This window comes from Coenobita brevimanus, chromosome 116 (genome assembly GCF_032717465.1).
Source record: "Coenobita brevimanus isolate Jiangsu-jjx chromosome 116, ASM3271746v2, whole genome shotgun sequence".
Lineage (NCBI taxonomy): Eukaryota > Metazoa > Arthropoda > Malacostraca > Decapoda > Coenobitidae > Coenobita > Coenobita brevimanus.
Genome location: NC_137069.1, coordinates 39571134 through 39581686, shown reverse-complemented (window position 1 = coordinate 39581686; position 10553 = coordinate 39571134).

Below are 10553 nucleotides of genomic sequence, written 5' to 3'. Positions count from 1 at the left end.
TCCAACTCATTTCAGTCCAACTCTTTTCAGTCCAACTCTTTCAGTCCAACTCATTTCAGTCCAACTCTTTTCAGTCCAACTCTTTTTTTTTTCCAACTCTTTTCAGTCCAACTCTTTTCAGTCCAACTCTTTTCAGTCCAACTCTTTTCAGTCCAACTCATTTCAGTCCAGCTCTTTTCAGTCCAACTCTTTTTTTTTTCAACTCTTTTCAGTCCAACTCTTTTCAGTCCAACTCATTTCAGTCCAACTCTTTTCAGTCCAACTCTTTTCTTTCCAACTCTTTTCAGTGCAACTCTTTTCAGTCCAACTCTTTTCAGTCCAACTCATTTCAGTGCAACTCTTTTCAGTCCAACTCTTTTCAGTCCATCTCATTTCAGTGCAGCTCTTTTCAGTCCAACTCTTTTCAGTCCAACTATTTTCTGTCCAAGTCTTTTCAGTTCAAGTCTTTTCTCTCCAACTCTTTTCAGTCCAACTCTATTCAGTTTAACTCTTTTCAATCCAACTCTTTTCAGTCCAGCTCTCTTCAGTCTAACCCTTTTCAATCCATCACTTTTCAATCCAACTCTTTTCAATCCAGCTCTTTTCATTCTAACTCTTTCCAGTCCAACTCTTTTCAGTCCAACTCTCCTCAGTCCAACTCTTTTCAGTCCAACTCTTTTCAGTCTATCTCTTTTCAGTCCAATTCTTTTGAACCCAACCCTTTTCAATTCAACTCTTTTCAGTCCTACTCTTTTCACTCCACCTCTTTTTAGTCCAATTCTTTTCAGTGCAACTCTCTTCACTCCACGCCTTTTAAGTCCTATTCTTTTCTGTCCAACTCTTTCAGGTCCTACTCTTTTCAGTCCAACTCTTTTCAGTCCAACTCTTTTCAACCCAACTCTTTTCAGTCCAGATCTTTGTAATGTTATGTCATTTTTTAGTGCAATTCAGAAGCAGTTCAGCAGATTTAGGGACGTTAAGGTCACATTAGATTGTTACTTCAGGTTTCATCCCATAAAGCTGGCCATGTCCAGTCCGGCTCAGGTCAGTTTGAGGCCATTTTACACTATTCAAGATGTCATTTTGCGCGCGTGTGTGTGTGTGTGTGTGTGTGTGTGTGTGTGTGTGTGTGTGTGTGTGTGTGTGTGTGTGTGTGTGTGTGTGTGTGTGTGTGTGTTGTATCTGGTTTGGTTAGTCAGTTGGTTTGTGTAGGGCATTCTAAGTTTTGTTGGGTTAATTTAGGTCTAGTTAGCCCCAGTCACGTCATTATTGGTAATTCAGGGGTAATTAGCCCCATTCAGGTCATGAAGGACCATTCAGGGGTAATTAACCCCATTAAGGTCATTATGGGTCATTCAGCTATGCGAGGTCAGATCATTTCAAGTTCATTTGGTCCTTTCAGGTCGAATTAGGTCCATTTAAGACCTGATCAGATTAATTAAGATCTATAGTGTGTTTACTGCAACCTGACAAGGATCCTCCCTTATCACTTTCAGCTTAGTTGGTGGTCAGATGTAGTCAACTGGAAGACTGATTTGAGAAGTAACCAAGGAGACGCATTCGTTTCCCATAACTAAGACTCATTAACTTTTTCCAACACATCTTAGTATTTCAGCTCAATTTATGGTCAGGTGTAGTCAGACAGGAAAATTGATTTGAGAAGTATTAGTCCGGGAGACAGTGAAGTGAACCTTGCAGTAGGGTATATACAATTTTTTTTGGCTGTTTCTAGTCCTCCTGGGTGTCCTAATGAAGAATCTGACGGATGCCACTCTGGCACCCTTGGGCATTTGTTTTTATTAACAGAAATTCAAAATGGCCGCCGGACCATATTTATCACTGTGGTACTGTGCAGAAGATCAAGAGGATACCTGCTTGAAATACTATGTACAAGCTGTCACTGCTATTACAATAACGTCAATGAGTTTTATTTAACATCATACACATTCATCATGACAATACATGGACACAGTATGGGCAAAAAGCTACCAAAAGGTATAAAAATAGCATTTAACAGCAACAAAATGTATGATGCCAGCAGTGACTAACATTCATCAGTAAGTTCTCTAGACTACCCTTCACCAAAATATTTAAAATAAAGCTCTCTACACTTCACCACAATATGTAAGCTTTAAACATTTACATCCATAGCTCAAAACAGAGATCTATTCATCCAGATCATCCTCACTGTCTGATTCAAGAGGATCATCGAACATCTGCTTATCTGTACGAAGTATGTTCATTGTTGCACTTGTCCTCTGTTTGGCAGCTGCAGAATGTGGTGCAAGACATGTTTGCACTCTTACAGCTGCACTGTTTACGACTACATGGTGTGCTGCTTGTGCATCCACATGCGATAACTTTCATCAGGTCTGAAGGTGCTGCAGGCCTATACGTTGTTACTGGATAGGGGACCCCATCTCTGTTATGCCACCCATAGTCTTCTGCATTCACATCTGGGGGTTGCTGCTCATCAGCAGCTTTCCACAACATTGCCTGAAGGTGAGCTCGCTTCATGTGGTGAGTGAGTGCCTCGTCTGTTGGCGGAAGAGAGCGAAGATTGGAGCGTTTTTCTCTCTTTGTGGTGAATAGCATGTGGCGAACTTCAGCCATGGTTGTGCAGATCTTGGCACCATACAAGAAGCAAAACAGACGACGACCAGTCTCCATCAAGACTTCTTCAGAAATGTTTGGTTGACCCACTGGAGTAAGATCAAGGTTGTCAAGCTACATCATGACATCAATGGCAGATACTTTGCCTTTCCCAAAGGGGTATGAGACCGTGTCACACCCGGTAATCACATGCAAGGACAAAAGCTGCAAGCTTTTATTTCCAAGCTTTCCAGCTGTAGCAGTTATATCGATAACTGTTCCATCAAATTTCCTCATTGTGACCTCCTGGGAGTGGTGGTGTTTCCAACATAAGTACACCAACAGCACAAACACATCTGTGTCCTCACTCAGTACCTGAATGTGTTCCCTGCTTTCCTCTCTTGCCAAAAGAAGAGTGTAGCTGATGATGATGATATCGGCTTCTTCATGCCCAAATTCTTCATCCTCCTAACCAATCATCTTCACATTCACATCATCATCATCATGTGCTGAACAAAGAAGTCCAATGAGTTGATTTTTGTTGTTGACATTCTTCATGGGCACATTCCTAGCTGGCAGAGGAGTGGTCATTGTCATTTTGATGTCAGGGGGCAGAGCTCCAGATGTACGTCTCTCACGTTCATGGGACTTAATGGATCCCTCCTGGTACCGGTCAAAGATAACGTACACCTGATGACTTCGAGATACTGATTTGCTGAAGTTAGCTGCCAGCTGTTCCATTGTTGCATTCTTTTGCCAGGAGACTTGGAACAGCATTGCATTACCATCAATGATTTCAACCTCGGGCTGAATGGTTGAATGCTTCAATACTGCAATACAAGATATAAGACCTTGACATCTTCAATGTCTTAATTTCAAGAAGATGAAACTGGGAGCAGTGTCTGAATATTACAATGGCTGACCAGATCGCTTATAAAGGAGAGGGTACTTATTTGCCCCTATAAAAAATTTTGCCCAAGGGTACCAGAGTGGCATCCGTCGGATTCTTGTTCAGGACATGTGGGAGAGCAATAAACAACCAAAAAAACCTTGTATGTACCCTAAAGCATGGTTCAGCTAAAAAAACCCACCCGTCTCCTGGACTATAACCAAGGAGACTCGTTCTATTGCCATAACTAAGGCTCATCGATTTATATGCAACCACGACTTAGTATTCAGCCAGTTGCAGTGACCCAGTTAGACCAACAATTGTCGTCCAGGTCAACTTGGGTCTATTCTAGTAGATTTAATTCACTTTAGTCATATTATTTTAGAGCTTTAGTTCATTTTAGTCATATCAAAGTAGAGCTTTAGTTAATTTTAGTCATGTCAGATCAGAGTCTTTGGGCGATTAAGGTAGGCATTCAAGTTGTGGTGTCTTAAATTTCCCCTACACTAAGACACAACCGTCTGGTTTACAATCTAGGTCCCCATTTCAGTTGTAGGTATGAAGAAGGTAGGTAGACCGGCATCCCAGGGACAGGAGACCCCACCAAGAGGCCTTAAATTGCTATAGTTCTTTCACCTTAATTTGGCCCAGATTTTTTTCCTGTATTTCACGTAACTCAGTGAAAACTTATTCGTGGCTGGCATTTTACTCTAGTGTTATAATCTGTGGCTATAACTCCCCATTCATCTACCCCCTTCCCTTCCCTGCCCTTTCCCACTTCTTCCCCCTATCCACCAATCCCCTTGCCCTTCCCTACCTCTCCCTTCCCCTCTCTGTCCATCCCTCCCCCTGTTCCCTGCCTGGCGCCGCCCTGGGATTCTGATTCCATATATACAAACTTTCTTGAGATTAAGGTCCATTGTAAATACTTGGTCAACCCTCCTGCACACACACACACACACACACACACACACACACACACACACACACACACAGGGAGAGAGAGAGTTCCTTGTGGCCAACTTCAACAATTTCCACCGGTGCTCCCACTCGGCTTTATGTGTGTGTCAGTGTTCTCAGCTCTATATGTCACCGGTCTTAGTTCTTTGTATGTTTTACGTTCTCAGCTCTACTGTATATGGCTGCGTCGCCTGTCTGAACTCACCTTCCCGGCTCTTTTGTAGCCTCTATGTGTCGTGGTTCTCACCTCTGTGTATATGTGTCGCCTCTTTCAGTTCTATTAGCTCTTCTGTATGTACTGTATACTGTATGTATCGCATCTCTCAGCTCTATGCAGATGTGTCGCAGTCCTGAGCCCACCCCACCATCATCCCCTCCCCTGTGTGTGTGTGTGTGTGTGTGTGTGTGTGTGTGTGTGTGTGTGTGTGTGTGTGTGTGATCTCTAAGTCCACCTCACCATCACTTTGTCCATCCGACTCTATATATGTAGCCAGTTTTTGTCATCCCTCATTACACCTTCCTCCTTTATTACAATCCGTGTTTATCTCTCATTTCTCTTCATTTTTCGTCAGCACTGCCTGTATTGCTTATAAATATCTTCAGTACTAGTAGATTTTTTTCCTACACTGATATAACCACGGGACATAAAGCTGATTTAATTCGGCATCTTTCATCCGTTATGATAATTGCTTCTTTCCTTTAAGTACAAGTGGGTCGCTTAAGATGAATAATACAGTCTTGCTTTTTTCAGATAGATAAATTTAAAGACAGAGATAAAGATAGGTAGGAAGACACACACACACACACACACACACACACACACACACACACACACACACACACACACACACACACACACGCACACACACACACACACGCACACGCACACGCACACACACACACACACACACACACACACACACACACACACACACACACACACACACACACTCATTTTACTTTATCTGTACCACAGGACTTTCGCTGATAAAACAAAACAAAACAAAACATGGCTGAGAAATGGCCAGCAAGGGACGCAAATCCACACACATGTTTCATCCCTGGCGATTACCAAGGATGTGCTGGAGAGGGGGAGAGCTAAAGGGAGATGCAGCCACCGTCCCCTCACCCTCAGGACAGGCTTGGAGGGTGGTGGTGAGGGGGAGGGGGAGGGGAAGGGGGTCGACTCAAGGGCTCCTGTAAATTGATAAACCCTGATCAAAGGTCCTCGTCCCTTGCCTGCTCCTGTAGAAAGGGGGAAGAAGAAGGACGCTGCAGTGAGATTGCGGGGATAGCAGGGCAGTGTTTATCATACCAGTACCCTGCCTCACCATGCCTTCCCTTGCCTCTCCCTGCCTTCCCCTGCTTTCCTTTGCTTCAGGGTAGTCTCGCAAACCCTGTTTCTTAGCTGCCCTTCCCCTGTGACCCAAAAGGAAGGATAAACATAGGAGTAATGATGCTCTCTATATTTCTTAGTTGTGCGGCATGGAAAGCATGGCAGTCTCTATCGTTGTGCGGCATGGAAAGCATGGCAGTCTCTATCATACTCTACCTTCCCCTTCCTCCCTTTCCTTCAGGTTAGTCTCTCATCCCCTACTTCTTTGCTACCCCCCCGCTGATGATGATGTCTTTCTTTAATTCTTGGTGAAGGGTTGGAAAGGAGAGCAGGGTAGTATTCTCATACCCTGCCTCCCCTTCCCCTGCCTCTCCTACTTTCCCCTGCCTCCACCTGCATTCTTCTGTCCCTTTGTATTCATCTGCTTTTCCCTGCCTTCCCTCGCCTCTCCCAGCCCTCCCCTGCCTCTCTTTGCTTCCCTTGCCCCTCCCTTCAAGTCAGTCTCTTATCCCTCTTTCTTTGCTGCCCTTCCCTGTCACACAAAAAGATTAATTTAAGTATGAGGTCATCTCTATTTACCCCTCGACGATAAAGGATTGACAGGGAGGGCAGGGCAGTGTTTTCATACCCTGCCCCCCTTCCTACCGCCCCCTCCCCTTCAAGTCAGTCTCTCATCCTCTGCTTTTTCGCCTCCCATCCTCTGTCACCAGTCAAGAAAAGTAAATATGATGACGCATGTATTTTGGCAGGGAAAGCTTGGCAGTGTTTTCATACCCTGCCACCCCCTGCCTTCCTCTTCTTCCACCCCCCTGCCTACTTCCCTGGCCAACCTCTGCCTACCTCCCCAACCACCCCCTGCCTTCCTCCCCTTCCACCTCCTGCCTTTCTCCCCTGCCACCCCCTGCCTTCTTTCCCAGCCACCTCCTGCCTTTCTCCCCTGCCACCCTCTGCCTTCCTCTCCAGCCAGTCCCTGCCTACCTCCCCTGCCTTCCTCCCCAGCCACCCCCTGCCTACCTCCCCTGCCACCCCCTGTCTACCTCCCCTGCCACCCCCTGTCAACCTCCCTGCCTTCCTCCTGTGCCACTTCTGCCTACCTCCCCAGCTACCCCCTGCCTTCCTCCCCTGCCATCCCCTTCCTTCCTTCCCTTCCACCCTCTGCCTACCTCCTCTGCCACCCTCTGCCTTCCTCCTCTGCCACCCCCTGCTTTCCTTTCCTTTTATCCCCTGCCTCACTTCCCTGCCATCCCCTGCCTTCCTCCCCTGCTACACCCTGCCACCTCCTGCCTTCCTCCTCTACCACCCCCTTCCTTCCTTTCCTGCCACCCCCTGCTTCCCCCTGCCACCTCTGCATTCCTCCCCTCCCACCCCATGCCTTCCTCCAATGCCTTCCTCCTCTGCCACCCGCCGTCTTCCTCCAGTGCCCTCCTCCAGTGCCACTCCCTGCCTCACCCCTGCCGCCCCAAAAAGGAAAGTTAAGACTGGAAACAGAACACCAGAGATCATATTTATAAACTTTCCCAAGCCTAAGTTGCGTTTAAGATTATTTGTGTATATGTCTGTCGTTACTCATATAGCTGACAGACTCTTCTTCATCATCATCATCATCATTACCATTATTATCATTATCATCGTCATCGCCATCGCCATCGTCATCGTCATCATCATCATTTTCATCATCATCATCATCATCACTATCATCATCATCATCATCATCATTATAGAGGAAAAAAACACAAAAATCAGAGCTATGTGTGACTTGACTACTGCGGAAGTGTTGTTTATTTTCTTATCTTTTAATGAGTACGACACTAGAACACGAACAGCAAGAGAGAGAGAGAGAGAGAGAGAGAGAGAGAGAGAAAGTGCGGGGAAGACAGGGAGAGAAATGAGTGCAAAAGAAAACAAGTCGAGCAATATTCTTGTCGCAAACTCTACCTCCACTCAAGTTCTCAGGCTAGAAATTGCTACGAAAAATTGATGCAAAAAAAAATGCCACGATAAATTGCTACAAAAAAAAAAAAAAAATTGCTGCGAAAAATTTACTCGAAAAATCGAGGCGAAAATTGCTGCGAAGAATTGCTCCGAAAAATTGTTACGAGAAATTGCTACGAACAATTGCTGTGAAAAAATATCACGAAAAATCGCTGGGAAAAATTACTACAAAAAATTGCTGTGAAAAATTGCAACGAACAACTGCTGCGAGAAAATACCAGGAAAAATTGTTACCGGTACGAAACTCTTGCCCGCGACCGTACACCGACTCCGGCAAGAGCAACAACACGGGCAGACAACGTAAACAGAGCCACAAGAACAAACCCAGATTTTCTTCTCTCTCTCGGGCAATTGTGTTAGGCGGTGTTTGCTGAAGTTTGCTTGAATCTTTAACTCTGGGCTCCTGTGACTCCTCTTTCTCTCTCTAACCCCTCCTTGTCGTCCTCATCCTTCTTGTCCTTGTCCTCGTCGTAGCCCTCTTCCTTGTCCTCGTTCTCTTCTTCTTCCTCCTTCTCTTCCTCGTCCTCGTCCTCCTCCTCTTCCTCCTCCTCCTCCTCCTCCTCTTCCTCCTTCTCCTCCTCCTCCTCCTCGTACTCTTCTTTTTTTTCCTTTCCTCCACCTCCTCTTCCTTCTCCTCCTTGTCCTCCTCCTTCTTCCTTTCGTCCTCATCCTACTACGCCGCCTTGTCTTCGTCTTCATCCTTTGTAATAGTCTTCTTTTTCTGCTTCTTCTTCTTCTTCGTCGTCGTCGTCGTCTTCCTCCTCCTCCTCCTCCTCCTCCTCCTCCACATTCCCTTTGATGGCAGGACTGAGGAATACTGTTGTTAGGCAGGAGTTGTCTCGGTAGCGTCGTTTTAAAATTCATGAAGTAATGTGTTCAACGTGCTTTTCATTACCATTCTTTTTGATGGGTAAGGAAATGGAGAATATGGAGATAGTGGATAAAATGGGGCATGAAAATGGGATAAAATGGGACATGAAAATGGGGGATAAAATCGGGGAATGGTAATGGGGAATAAAGTTGTGCGGAAATGGAGCATTAAATGGGGTATGGAAATGGGGGATAAATTGGAGTATGGATATAGGGGATAAAATGGGGCATAGAAATGGGGGATAAAATGGAGCATGGAAATGGGGTACCAGAAGGTGTGTGAAAAGAGTATACAAGAAAATGTTTGGAAATAGGTGTCAAATTGATTATAAAAGAATAAATTGTTTTTTTATGTATTTATTTAATGGCTGCACTGAAGGATTTATTTATATATTTATTTACTTATTTATTTATTTGTATATTTATTTGTATGCTCTGTCATACAAGCATATTACCGAAATTAAGTATGAAATAATGCTGTCCGGAAATAAAGTATGGAAATAAGATCTGAAAAAAATATATACGTCTGGAAATTAGTGTGAGAAAAAAAAATGCTCCACTTTTTAGAAGAACAGTTCTGAAACGCTTACGCAATATTTTGAAAAGGTTGTTGAATTCCAAAGGTGGCATTAACGGATTTCAGAAGTTATTGTTCAGTGTGTGGTTGTTTATCGTTATGAAGGATGTCCATGCTGTTGTTGGCAGGTGTATGTAGGTCTCTCTCTCTCTCTCTCTCTCTCTCTCACACACACACACACACACACACACACACACACACACACACATATATATATATATATATATATATATATATATATATATATATATATATATATATATATATATATATATATATATATATACATATATATATATATATATATATATATATATATATATATATATATATATATATATATATGTATATATGTATATATATATATATATATATATATATATATATATATATATATATATATATATATATATATATATATATATATATATAGCTAGGCTGCTTCCCCCAAGGAAAGGGAGGTAGCCGAGACAGGACGACACACTCCCCATTTACTCATCCATTCAAACACATTCATTCGCATCTTAGCCCCAAACGGGAGAACGGACAGATCCTCACCGCACCACACCGCACAAGGGTCAACTGCGCAATGCAATCAGTGACATCCGCAGCAGGGCCCGACAGCAGAACTGGTTTACCCCTGCCACATCATAACAGACCCATCCCCTTACCCGCACCTGACCTGACTAGCTGATCAGACCAAATGCGGGAGAATATCCCCTCAGGGCTGCGTCCTCACTTATTCATTCACAGTTTCTCTCCATTTATTTCTGTCACGCACAGCCACTCTTCCTTGCTCAACAGACATCCCTCTCGCATCCAACGCTCTCTTCACACTGTCCATCCATCCTATTCGTGGCCTTCCTCTCAGCCTTACACCTCTCACATCAGATCTAGTTATCTTTTTCACCAGTCGCTCATTATCCATTCTCTCCGTATGCCCAAACCATCGCAACACCCTCTGCTCAACTCTACCAGCGATCTCCCGAACAACTCCAGTTCTTCGCACTTCATTTCGCACCCGATCCATACGCGTCACTCCACACATACTCCTCAGACACCTCATCTCCATTACATTCAAACCTTTCCTCTCTGATACACCCATATTCCATGTTTCAGCCCCATATAACGCAGTCGGTACCACAACACCCTCATACAGCCTTTTCTTTACATCCATTCTAAGCGAACGACATTTAAACACTTTTTTCAGTCCTCCCAGCACCTTTCCTACTTCATTTATTCTAAACTTCACTTCTGCATCTATTCTTCCATCCACAGCAACATGTGACCCTAGATATTTAAAACAATCTACCTCCTCAAGCAACTCACCATTCAAAACTATTTTCATCCCCCTACCA